General features: G+C 39.4%; 1 pseudogene; it reads left to right on the top strand.

Moving 5' to 3' along the window:
• The first annotated feature begins 7,778 nt into the window (after positions 1-7,778).
• On the top strand, positions 7,779-12,252 carry LOC114757774 (SUN domain-containing protein 1-like; annotated as a pseudogene).
• The last annotated feature ends 660 nt before the right edge of the window (positions 12,253-12,912 follow it).

The following is a 12,912-nucleotide window of genomic DNA, read 5'->3' as shown; positions in this document are numbered from 1 at the left end:
AGTTAAGATTGCATTAATAATTACGAGTAAATGAAAGAACAATGTGAAATTTAAAGAGGCGGGAATAAAAGATAATCTAGTACCTCTCTATAGGGTACATCCATCGATAGTGAACTGGGCCAGCAACCTTTGCTTCTCGAACAAGGTGGACAGTCAAGTGAACCATAACAGTAAAGAATGATGGAGGAAATATCATCTCCAAGTGACAAAGTGTAAGAATAATTTTATTTTGCAGCTGATCAAGCTCTTCCGCTACCAAGACCTTCGCACACAACTTCTTGAAAAATGAACATAATTCTACCAAAACCACCGATACATCAGAAGGAAGTGTGTTTTTCAAGGCCAATGGAAGTAACTGTTGCATAAGAACATGAGAGTCATGACTTTTCAACCCAGTAACCTTTCGAGCCTGCAGATCGATACACCTTGAGATGTTGCTAGAATATCCATCTGGTACTTTTATGTTCTTCAACGTCGAGAGGAAGATATCCTTGTTCTGCTTTGTCAAGGTGAATTTAGCTGGCTGAAACTTGTCGTTTTCATCAGGCCAAGCCTCTTCACGAATTCCCCAGGCCCGTAAATCTTTTCTAGCTGCGAGATGGTCTTTGGACTTTCCAGCTTCATTGAGCAACGTATATAGCACATTATCGCACACATTTTTTTCAATGTGCATAACATCCAAACTGTGTCGTAGCAAATTAGATTCCCAATAAGGAAGAGTGAAAAATATGCTTCTCTTCCGCCATTGCATAGGTTGCGTATCAGATGTCCCACGAGATCGTCGTCCCAATCGTTCGGGATCCACACTCTTACCAAACTCGACATGAACATCTTCTAACTGCCGCAAAATATCCATACCAGACAAAGTAACAGGAGGATCTCTCTTCTCCTGTTTCCCATCGAAGCGAATCCGTTGCAATCTAAGTCTGTGCTTGGAATCAAGGAACCGTCGATGTCCTATGAAGCACCACTTGCGACTGTGTGGAAGGCGACATGGCACAGAATCAAAATTGCACTCAGGACAGGCCAACCCAGTATGCACATTCCAGCCAGACAAAGTTCCCAAACCGGGAAAATCACTTATTGTCCACATCAAGGCTGCACGGAGATTGAATAGTTGCTTGTCATGTGAGTCATATGCCTCAACACCATTCGTCCATAGGTCGATCAATTCGTGTATCAACGGTTGCAGGTATACATCAATATCATTTCCTGGTGCTTTCTTGCCAGGAATGATCATGGAAAGCAAAAAGGAGCTCTGCTTCATGCACATCCAAGGTGGTAGATTGTATGGAATTAACACCACCGGCCAGATACTGTAACTTGTGCTCATGTTTCCGAAGGGATTAAAACCATCGGTTGCCAATGCAAGACGTACATTTCTAGGATCATTGGCAAAGTCTGGAAATTTCCCGTCAAACGCTTTCCACGCCTCCGAGTCTCGTGGGTGCCTTAACCTACCATCTAGGTTTTCCTCAGTGCGTGCCACCTCATGTGCTGAGCCATTTTTGATGACATATACATTCTTTGCAACCGTGGTTTCAAAGGAAAGTATCTAAGAAAATAATATATTAAAAATTTAAAATACCGAATATTTAAATACTAAATATTGACTCAATTTAAGAAAATTGATGACATAATCAATTGTTTTAAGAATTTCAAATATCGAATATTTTAGAGACGGAACAAGTAACACGCTGTAATAATTTGTACCTGAGAATTTTGGCCGGTTTCTTCTTTTGCTTCTTGCCCTTCCGTACCGACTTATAGCGTGACGTCTTGCATCTCGTACAAATCTCTTTGTTGGCATCATCTCCCCAGTATAGCATACAGTCGTTTGGGCATGCATCTATCTTCTTATAGTTCAAGCCAAGCTTGTTAATAATCTTTTTTGCTTCGTAAAAAGATGGAGGGAATTCAGCTTGGGGAAAGCATCTCCCAGTAATTCCAGCAACATAGACATCGCCTTGTCAGTCATACCGCACAAGCATTTAATGTGATACAGCCTCACCAAGAATGACAACTTCGAATACTTTGTACACCCAGAATAAAGAGGCTTGTCAGCTTCGGTCATGAGGTCAAAAAATTCCCGAGCAGTTTCGTTTCTTAGAAACTCCGGTTGAGGTCCCTCTACTTCATCTTCGTTGGGATTCGAGCTTTCGTGAACACCAAAAGCATCACGCACAGCATCATTCACGGCATCGGCTTCATCCACTCGAACTCCCATCCGTGAAACTACTGGCACTGACTCAGCACCCATATCTAGCCGTTCCCCATGTAGTTGCCAAAATACGTACTCTCGCGGAAAAGGCTTAAAGATTAAATGTTCCCTAACAATATCTTTGGGATGCCACTTTTTGAAATTACATTTAGGACAGGGACACTGAATCTTACCATTTACGGCAGCATTGGCGAAAGCAAAATCCAAGAAATAGTTTAGACCAGCCAAGTATTGCGGAGTCGACCGGTGCAAGTTGATCCACGACCTATCCATCACTAATAATGCTCAAATTTCGTGAAAATATGACACAGAGCTCAAAGAGAAGTTAAAATGGAATTCAGTTGGAGTGCTTTAGCTTATAAAGGAGGCTGGTGGAACGGTCATTTTTTTGTAGCGGTTACAATACCGCTACAAATTTGTAGCGGTTTTAACGGAAATTTTCATTTTCCAGCGGTTATTAACCGCTAGAAATTCTAAATATCGGTTACAAACCGATAGAAATTTCTAGCGGTTTAACGGGAATTTTGTCTCCATCGGTTTTGAATTTTCTAGCGGTTATAAAACCGCTAGAAAATTAGGTCAAGAACCGCTAGAAAAGTAGCAAAATTTTCTAGCGGTTCTTGTAAACCGCTAGAAAATTATCTAATTTTCTAGCGGTTTACAGGAACCGCTAGAAAGTTTCACGATGGTTAAAAATCCAGTTGAATTTTCTAACGGTTTTTGAACCGCTACAAACGATATTATTTTTAAATATTAAATAGAAATACCGCACAATAAATTAATAACATTACAAAAATAAATATTTATTAAATTAATAAATGATTATAGAATTATTTTGATTAATTAACATGTTTAACGTGTTTAATAAATTGTAATGTTGATGTTGTAATAAATAAATAAATATTTCAATATTAATTAGTACTTGACATAAATAAAATTATAGAAATAAATCAATAAAGTAAACAAATAAATATAAAATTTAAATAAATATCTAAATAGTATATAAAACCGTAAAATCAAGATTCTAATAAAATCCCATACAATGAAAGCAAATCATGGGTGGGGGGCAGAAGCAGCATCATCGTGATCATCCTCTGCTGAATCCTCCGGCTGACGGTGGGCAGGCCGCTCAACCTGCTGGGACTGGACTGGCGGATGGCGGGGTAGGGGCGGGACTGGTGGCATGTGTAGGTCGGGGATGTCAGGAACCGAGATGTTTGGAGCTATACTGACCACCACATGACGCAGAGCCGTAGCAGCTGCCAAGAGCTGGTCAAGCTGCGTCTGACGAGCTGACGATCACGCTCCACGATCCTGGCCTCGAACTCTTGTCTGAGCTCCTCTCGCAATTCCTCTGAAGATGAGGAACCCGGCCGCTTCGCACTCGCATGAGAGCTCCCAGCAGTATATGAAGGGCCAGCGCCACTTGAGCGGGGCAACCTAGTCGGTGTAGGTCCAAGTCCAAGCCCGCTAACTCGACCAGGGTGCTGCGGCCGGCCACGACCCGCTAAAAGTGAGGCGGTGGGATCTAAGGCAGACCCCTGAGACTCACGCAACTCGGAATCGACCTGAGTCATCCGTGCCTACCAAAATTAATATAAAGAAGTTAATTATAATATAATGATATCTACACTGTGATATTATATTAATATTTAATTTATTACTTACCGCTATCTCCTCAACCTCATCCGACGCACGCCCGTCTCGGGGTCTATACACCATCGGCCACATCTCGCCATAAGTGGGCGTGTATCCCCGCTCCTGCTGCGTCTTTTCCCTCTGTAAATGAAATCAAAGAAATAATTAGTTACAAATTAAATACATATACATATTTAATAAATTTATTTCAAGTACTCACAATCTCGTCATAAGTGATCGCAAAGCTCCTGGATCCAGCCCTATGACGTATCGTCTGATGCCTGACGCTCCCAGCATTTCTCCTAGAAAGAGCCTGAAGCAAAATGTAAAAAAATTAAATTAAATGAGTCAAGTCGGATAAAAAATAAAGAAATTATAATTAATACAATATTATCATACCATCTGGTCAGCCGTCATCTAAAATAGACGTAACTGGACCAGTCTTGGTCCGGGACTCCACCAGGTACATCTGCCAGTATCTCCTGGAGGGGCCTCGTCCCGTCACCTTTCTTCTCCCTCCACAGGTCGGCCCTCCTGTTCTTCCATGCCATCCCGAGCCTCTTGATCGTGTCAGCCCTCAACTCCTCCCCCAGAATAAATTTACTCTATGATTAAAATAATAAATTAACTAAATAACAAATTTTAAACAAATAATTAAGCAATTTCAATAATAAAAAACAAATAATTAGTTTTTAACTAATTTAAGAATATTATAAATAAAATATAAATTAATCAAAAACAAATAATAATTAAACAATTAAGTAATTTAAATGAAAAAATATTTTTACTCAACTAAATTTAAAATTATTATAAGTAATAAATTAATGAAATCAATAACAATTATTTTCATTTAACTACTTAAATAATTTAAATAAAAAAATATATATATTCATTTAACTACTTTTAAAAATATTATAAATAACAAACAAATTAAATAAATAAAAAATTATAATCAAACAATTAAATTATTTGAAAACAAAATATATAATCATTTATTTAAATTAAAAAAAATTATAAATAACAATTTTATATTACCTTCATCATTTCCCAGCCTTGCTGCTTCTTGTCTGAGGTGATCTTCTTCCAGTCCTGCACGTAGATGGGGAACAGCGTCCACTGCTGACCAAGGAGGCGCACGTACTTGTTGTACAACTGGCCACCTTTCTTCGTCGGTTGGCCCAACTCATTGAGCGGCACAACCACTCGTCCGCTCGTCATCATAGACAACTCTCTGGCTGTCAGCCTCCGATAGGATCTGTTCCCCTCAGTGTCTGCAAAATTTAATTAAGAAATAAATTATATATCAATAAATTAATACAATTTCTATATAAATTAAATACTGATCAAAACTTTAAAAAGTTAAATAAATACTTACCGACAAATTCCACCTCATAACCAGCCTGACGTCTCGGAGCAGGACGCTGCGCAGCCTGGGGATACTCATTCCCCTGATCCTGCTCCTCCTCCTCCTCGTCAGCAGCATCAGCATCAGCATGGGGTTGCTCATCCCCAGTAAAATGAGCCTCCTCAGTCCGCTCAACACCATCCTGCTCCATAAAACTGAGGATATCCTCCTCGCTCAGATCGTAGTCATGAATGCTGGGGAATGGCTCACCAGCATCATGATGAACCTCACTGGGTCCAGCTCTCTCAGGATCAACTGGGTCTTTCCCGTGTCGACGAGTCATCCTAATAACAACAAATAGTAATTATTTATAAATGAAATAAAAAGAAAAATTATTTATAAGCTACAACATAATAAAATAAATAAAATAAAACATAAAATAAAAAGTATTTATCAATAAATTACTATTTTTACCTGAAAATAAGGATCTGCAACTGAATCAGAACTCGAATATGTTTGTGGAGAAAATTCAGCAGAGCTTCGCTTCCAGAACGATTGAAGAAGTGAGAGTGTGGGGGGGGGTTATATAGACCGAGAATTCCTAGCGGTTCGGTCCAAACCGCTAGAAATTTCTAGCGGTTTTGGGCCGAACCGCTAGGAATTCCCAACGGTCACATGGCCTCGGGAAATGGCTGGCGGTTCGGTCCGAACCGCTAGAAATTTGGCGGTTCGGTCAAGAACGCTAAATTCTGGCGGTCGCCAGAACCGCTAGAAATTCTGGCGGTTCTGACCGAACCGCTAGAAATTTGTAAACTCCTCGGGGAATGAAAAATATTTCTACCGGTTCATGCATCAACCGCTAGAATTTTCGTTGTGGTGTCTAGCGGTTTATTGGCCTGAACCGCTAGAAAGTAAACGCTACAAATTTGGCGCCAAGTTCCCGCCAAAGCCCGGGGAAATTTTCTAGCTCTAATTTTCTAGCGGTTAGGTGGTAACCGCTAGAAATGTGCGGGCAATGGTCAAACCGTCTGTATTTTGCAGCGCTTTTTATAGAAACCGCTAGAAATATTTGGAATTTCTAGCGGTTTTGTTGAACCGCTAGAAATGTTCCGCTGCTACTTCAACATTTTCTTGTAGTGAAATATGCTATTAATGTTATGTGATGTTAAATCATAATGATGGCATGTATAATTGATTATGATATGCAAGGAAAGAATAGTTATGAATTTTTGAAATTAGACCTGTAATCTGAAATTTAAAAGTGAATAGCAACCTGAGAACAAATTGCAAATTTCAATCACTGGGCTTCTTCGTGAATCGCTTGAATCATAATGCTTTTAAATACGTACTCTAAGGGGTTAAAAGAAGGATGTTTCACGCTCAATAAGAGAGAGTATTCTCATTCTATTCAAGAGTATTCAATATCTTACACGAGGCCTCTATTTATAGGCACAACTTTACATATTTGATAGAATCTATAGATAATATAATAATAAGAGATAATTGTAGATAATGAGGATAATAGGCGATATTGAAGATACTGGGAGATAAGGGAGATAATGGTAGATATATGGATATCCATAAAGATATTATATTCATAACATCTGCTACCTATATTAGTTTTTATTTAATTCCAAAATCACCGTCGTACTGCCGTTAGTGTTAGAAAAGAGTTCCCCACCCCCCTTTTTAACGGCTTATGATTGATCCTCGGCTCTTTTCTAGACACCCCATATGATCCATGGTCGCTTGCTGATATTGTTCTTCACGGGCGATTGTTCTCAAGAAATCTACAGTTCGTATTGTCTTAAACGACAATGAGTCAGCTATCAGGTCTCATCTTCTTTCGCTAATATCGACAGTTCAGTCCATGAGTAAAAGAAAGGAGATGGATTAGTCGAAGGTACAAAGCACCTTGTCTTCTTTCATTGCTATATGCAGATTCAATATTGTTATATCCAGCACATCTTCATCTTCTTCTTCTGGTAATTTACCGAACCAAAGAGAGAAATCTCAATTCCAGTAAGCTTCATGAACACAGAGAATGAATGTGTTTCCATTGGAATACCAGTAAAGGAACGATACAGAGATTTTGGCTAGTCCTGCAGGGAAATTGAAGGAGCGTAATAGGAGTGAATCAAATCAAGGGAAGATTGTTGTTTATTTCTGATATATTGAGTAGTGAAGATGACGAGGGTGAAGATGAGAAGTCTCAGGTTGGATCGTTTAAAGACAATAGAATTATGAGAGAGAGAAAAAGCACAGTGATTTAACGATGGACGGTTGAATGAAAACTAACACATGTAGAGAAAGTGATTAGACACTGGAGGACTAATTAGCTTGACCTACGACCTTTTTTGGGGGGAAAAAAAAAAAAAAGAACAAAAGGGGCGGAAGTGTTGGCCCAAACGGACAGGCTGACTCTTGATGGGCCAGAGCTCATAGAATATCGCGCTCAAAAGTTGCTTGTCCGTACGCTTTGTTCAAATTTCACTTCATGCTCTCTTCGAATCAAATTTTTAAGAGGAAAACGCACGTACGCTCCCTCCAGTTCTATCTTCTTGTACCTTCTTCAGATCGCACTGTCTCTGTCCAGATACTTGTGTTACATCGTGGGTCTTGGTTTTTCTCCTCCTCGTACTCCTTGATTTTTTTTTTTTTGGGTCTTGCCCAGCATAATAGGGTTTTGATCTTGCAGGCCAAGTTTTATTTTGAAGCAGTGCTTGGTAACCCCAATGTCGGCTTCGACGGTGTCGATTACAGCGGCGAACCCGGCTGCGCGTCGGAGACCGGTTGTCTCTACCGAAAGGAAGGCTACAAACATTGAGATGCTGGCCAATGATGTTGGTGTTTCTCCGGTTACCGCCAATCCCGGCGCAGGCGGAGATGAGAAAGTGACATCCGCAGGAAATGGGAGAGATTTGAGTCACCATTCTATTCGAGGCGAGGCAGTTCTGGACAGATCTTCTAAGGATTTCGTGCAAGCCAAGAAAGCTGTTGGAAATTCGACTACTGTGCAACGGCGAACTCGTAAGGTCCTTTCGAAGCCTGATAAGCCTCGGTGGCTCACAGTTTTGAGTATTTTTGCCAAGAATTTCGTGCTTCTTGTTGTGCTTTTGGGGCTGGTTCAATTGATTCGGAGACTGGCTATGAAATCTGGTGAAAGTGTGGTGGGGGCCCAACCAGGACTGGTAGAATTTGAGGGTCGAATTGCGGATGTGGAATCACTGTTGAAGACAACGGCAAAGATGATCCAGGTGCAAGTTGAAGTTGTGGACAGGAAGATTGAGAATGAGATAGGGGGTTTGAAGAAGGAAATGAGCAAGAAAATTGATGATCAGGGAGCCATTTGGGAGAGCGAGTTGAAGAAGTTGGAGGCCAAGAGTGAAGGACTTGAGAAGTCGTTGGGTGATTTGAAGTCAGTGGAGTGGTTATCCAAGGAAGAGTTTCAGAAGATTTATGATGAGCTGAAGAAACAAAGAGCGCTGATCTTGGAGAGGCAAGCTTGGATGAGATAAGAACGTACGCAAGAGAGATAATTGAGAAGGAATTGAGAAGCATGCTGCTGATGGGCTTGGTAGGGTTGACTATGCACTCGCTAGTGGTGGAGCCATGGTTGTCAAGCACTCCGAACCATTTATAGTGGAAAGGGGAACTAATTGGTTTTTACTATCCGCAAAAAATGGTGTTCATACCAATGCTGATAAGATGTTAAAACCAAGCTTTGGAGAGCCAGGTCAGTGTTTTGCCTTGAAAGGGAGCACTGGGTTTGTGCAGATCAAGTTGCGCACAGCTATCATTCCAGAGGCTGTCACATTGGAGCATGTTGCAAAGGTGATGTCTTTATCCACATGCCTATTTCGATATGGTTATGCTTTTTAGTGTCAAAATAAGAATGTAAGTCATATGTTCTATTCATTTGTGTTGATTATACTTGTGCCGATACTTGGTCCACATATATGCAAACTCCTCTTCTCTAGTTGTGCCAAAGTAAGTTTATTGATAAGTGTGATGTGCTTCTAGCTTGTAGAGGATACAATGTGCTTTTCGTATTCTTGTGGTGCTAAATACTCTGCCTTTAAATGAAGGGATTTTTTCTAGCATGTGCAATTTTGATGATGAATTATTGTGTCTTTGGAAACTGCAGTGACAAATTTCATAGGTGAATGTACATACTACCACCCAAGACATGCTTTCCTGTATAATTTTCACTGCTTTATTATGCTTGCTTGAATATTGACTTGCACAGATGCTTTATAATGACATGCTGATGATGAAACGGATTGAGAGAGATAAACTTCAATGAGGAGCTTATTTTCATTCTGCTCATCTGTATGGCTTATTTTCTTTCTGCTCATCTGTACGTGTGTTTGGGGTTCAGGGAAGGGGAAGGGTCTGGATTGCGCCATTTGATCTGTTGTGTATTTTGGTTTCATGTTAATCCCTTGAATTATATAAATTTCCTTGCTGATACAGTAACTCGGATTGGGTTTGTGGTTTTTCTTCTATAAAGTATTTTTTCTATGAAGGACTGGATGGCTTGGCTAGTTGAATTAATTGATCTGTTGAATGCTTGCATTCTTGTTGGCAGTTGACCATTAGACCTAATTTAGTGTTTGCAGTCTCTCATGGATGGGTTTGTTTAGTTTTTAGTTGTACTAGTCACTGTCAGTCAACCCTAGAATCATTAATTTTCTGAACTTCTTCCATCTATCGAAGTGTTTTCATTTTGACCCAACCTTTTCATGGTCATTCTGGGAAGTTTTAAAGATAAAAGGATGACTATCCATTAGCTATTTGAGCTTATTGTTTATGGACTTTTTGTGTGATTCACTTGATACCAAGGAACGCATGATTTGCATTCATATGTTTTGTTTTGTCTCCTCCCTTTACTTTATGGTTTGAATTGGTTGGTATCTTTGTGTTGTGTGCGGCCAGGGTACATAGTTCAACTCTAGTTTACAGTTGTTGGAATTGTGTGGTTTACAATTTTCCTCATTTCAGTGAAATTCGGAACTCTAATAGTTATAATCAATTAGAGCTTGAATTGCTGTAATCGTGCCATTTCCGGCACTTTTGGTACTCACTCTTTAGTGTTAGGTCTAACAGGCCCAGTCTGGGTAATGAGTAGCAAAAAATTCTTTTATAGTTTGGAGCTCCCAAAAACCTCATTCTGAGTTTGTAGAAAGCCAGCCTACCTTCTGTATTTGTTGATCAAATCTGAAGCCCGGGATTTTCACTCTTGAAATCCCATACCTTGTCATCTTTCTATATTTGATATTACTATGACCATCCAACAATTTTGCACTTGGTTTCAAAGCTTCAGTTAATTATTAAAGAAGTGAAGGAATGAAAGAGTATGCAAAATAAATTTATTCCTCCGGGTAGTAAATGGGTAGGCTTCAAAAGTTATTTGGGGATTATGAGTTCCATCTCAACATTTTGAGTAGGAGTTTATTCTTGTGGGTAACGATGAATTATATAACTTCTACATAATGCCTTATTATGTTTAACATGCATTTTAAACTATCTTTATATTTCATTGAATCCAACAAGTCAAAGCTACTTTGATTCACCGTACAAAAAAATTGGACTTTCTTGTTCGTGAAAAAGACTATTTAACTTGTGATTTGCAATTTATCTGTGATTTTGATAAGTTTGGAGACAGATCATTTTGGCTAAGGAAGTTTTACCAGCGGTCAAATAGCTATTCTACTTGTGTGCTCTTCTAACAGTTAAATAAGTTGTTTTGGTGCAAAACATGCTTTCAGTAGGTCCCATAGAAAATTATAACTAGCCAAATCATTTGGCTTTGTACCCCTCTTCAATAAATCATCTTGACAATGAAAAGTAAAGAAACGAACGAAAAATGGAAAGCACGGCATTTATTTTTGTGAGAAGTAAGTGACCACTTCGTGTATGTTTGGTTTAAACATTCAGCTTTCTAACAGTCCATTTCAAATCCAAAAGTTACCCATGTTTAAAAAGTCCTTTTGGCAAAAGAGGGAATGCTTTTTCCCTAGATTAACCACACGGCCTCTTAGTATTTGTTGGTTACTTATAAGCAAGTTTATGGTGGTGACATGTTTCTTTCCATAATGATTACTTTACACATTGCTTGAAGGACCTGTGGTAAGGGGATAACTGGCACTGTCTTGGTATCGCCAGTTTCTCATAATTATCTTTCCTTTTCTATCTAACTAGTGCTTCCATCCTTCCTCGACTTTTTTCCCCATTTACTTCCAGCATGACAAACTGACAATGGTAGTAGCTCAAGGACTTTTCAGGTGGTCAGGTTTTGGTTGGGGATCCCCTCTCATAGGGTTGATGTGCGAGTGAACTCCATTCTAAGTTTAAAGGGATCACAGTATTCTTCCTTACCTTGCTAAGTCTTGGCAGTGCTAGCCACTTTGTTTTCTGTAATATTCCTCCGGTTCTAAATATAAGACCCATTTTGTAGTGCAATTTACACTATAAAATGGGTCTTATGTTTTTTTTTTTTTTTTTTTGGGGGGGGGGGGAGTTTTTATAGTATCTGATGTCCCTGATCCATGTTGGTTTTTGCCATATGTTTGGTTATGCATCATATTTTCCATTATTATCTTTTATGCTAATGTTTTGCGTTTTGCCAGACTGTTGCATATGATAGATCAAGTGCTCCCAAGGACTGCAGGGTCTCTGGTTGGCTGCAAGGGCAGAATGCTGAATCTGTTATAGAGACTGAGAAAATGTTTCTATTATCTGAATTTACATACAACCTCGAAAAGAGCAATGCCCAGACTTTTGATGTGTCAGATTCATCCAGTACGGAGTTGTTGACACAGTGAGGCTTGACTTCACATCGAACCATGGAAGTCCTTCACACACTTGTATATACCGGTTAGGGTTCATGGTCGCGAGCCTGATGCAGTTTCTATGATGGCAATGCAGTCGCTGTGAGGTCTTTTTCTGTGTCTTGAATTTGTATTTTGTTTAGATCTTGCAAGTCATGGACTCTGAGGTTACCCAAAGTGCTCATTAATGGCCCTTGTTAGAGTATTCCTTTTCTTATTGTCGACTCCGGTGGATTATTTTGTATATTGTACAATTTCTCAATTAGGCATATGGGATTAGTCTGTATTTTGGATGGAGGGGAGGGGAAATGGGGCATGAGTCTTAATAGGTGGATTTCGCTTTGTATCCTCTTGTTCTAGAAGCCTCTCTCTCCAAGAAGAGTAATTAATTTACAATTGCACCAGCACTTGCGGGAGAAAAAAGGGGAAAGAAAGAAAGGGCTCGGAGGACATTTGGCCCTCCCCTCCCTGCATGTAATGGCAAATCTCATGCGCTTTACTTCAGGCTTCCTTTCCAAACTGTATTTTTTTTAACGGTCAATATTATAAGAGATTCAGCTGACCCCACCTAATGGAGTAAGGCTTGTTGTTGTGTCAATATTATAAGAGATTCACTAAGATAATCTGTTTTAGTTTCCGGCCTTTACTGTTTGATAGATTATATGAACTTTTAGGATTTAACCCAAGGGTTTAAACTTGAAACTGTTATTTTTTTTTTTTTAGAAGTCAATTGCAGATGTAAGTTTACATTATAGAGTAACTACTAATTATCATCCCAAAAATACTCGGATTAATTTAGGCCAATACTCGACATTGATACACTCAAATGCCTCAAACAGTAATAAGACGTATTGATGTAGCGAGGATGAAAGAGA

The sequence above is a fragment of the Neltuma alba genome, unplaced genomic scaffold, assembly GCF_004799145.2.
Source record: "Neltuma alba isolate B1F8T4 unplaced genomic scaffold, ASM479914v2 tig00010631_pilon, whole genome shotgun sequence".
In the NCBI taxonomy this organism is placed as follows: Eukaryota; Viridiplantae; Streptophyta; class Magnoliopsida; order Fabales; family Fabaceae; genus Neltuma; species Neltuma alba.
The sequence above is the reverse complement of the archived record's forward strand: the minus strand, read 5'-3'. Positions and strand labels throughout refer to the sequence as shown.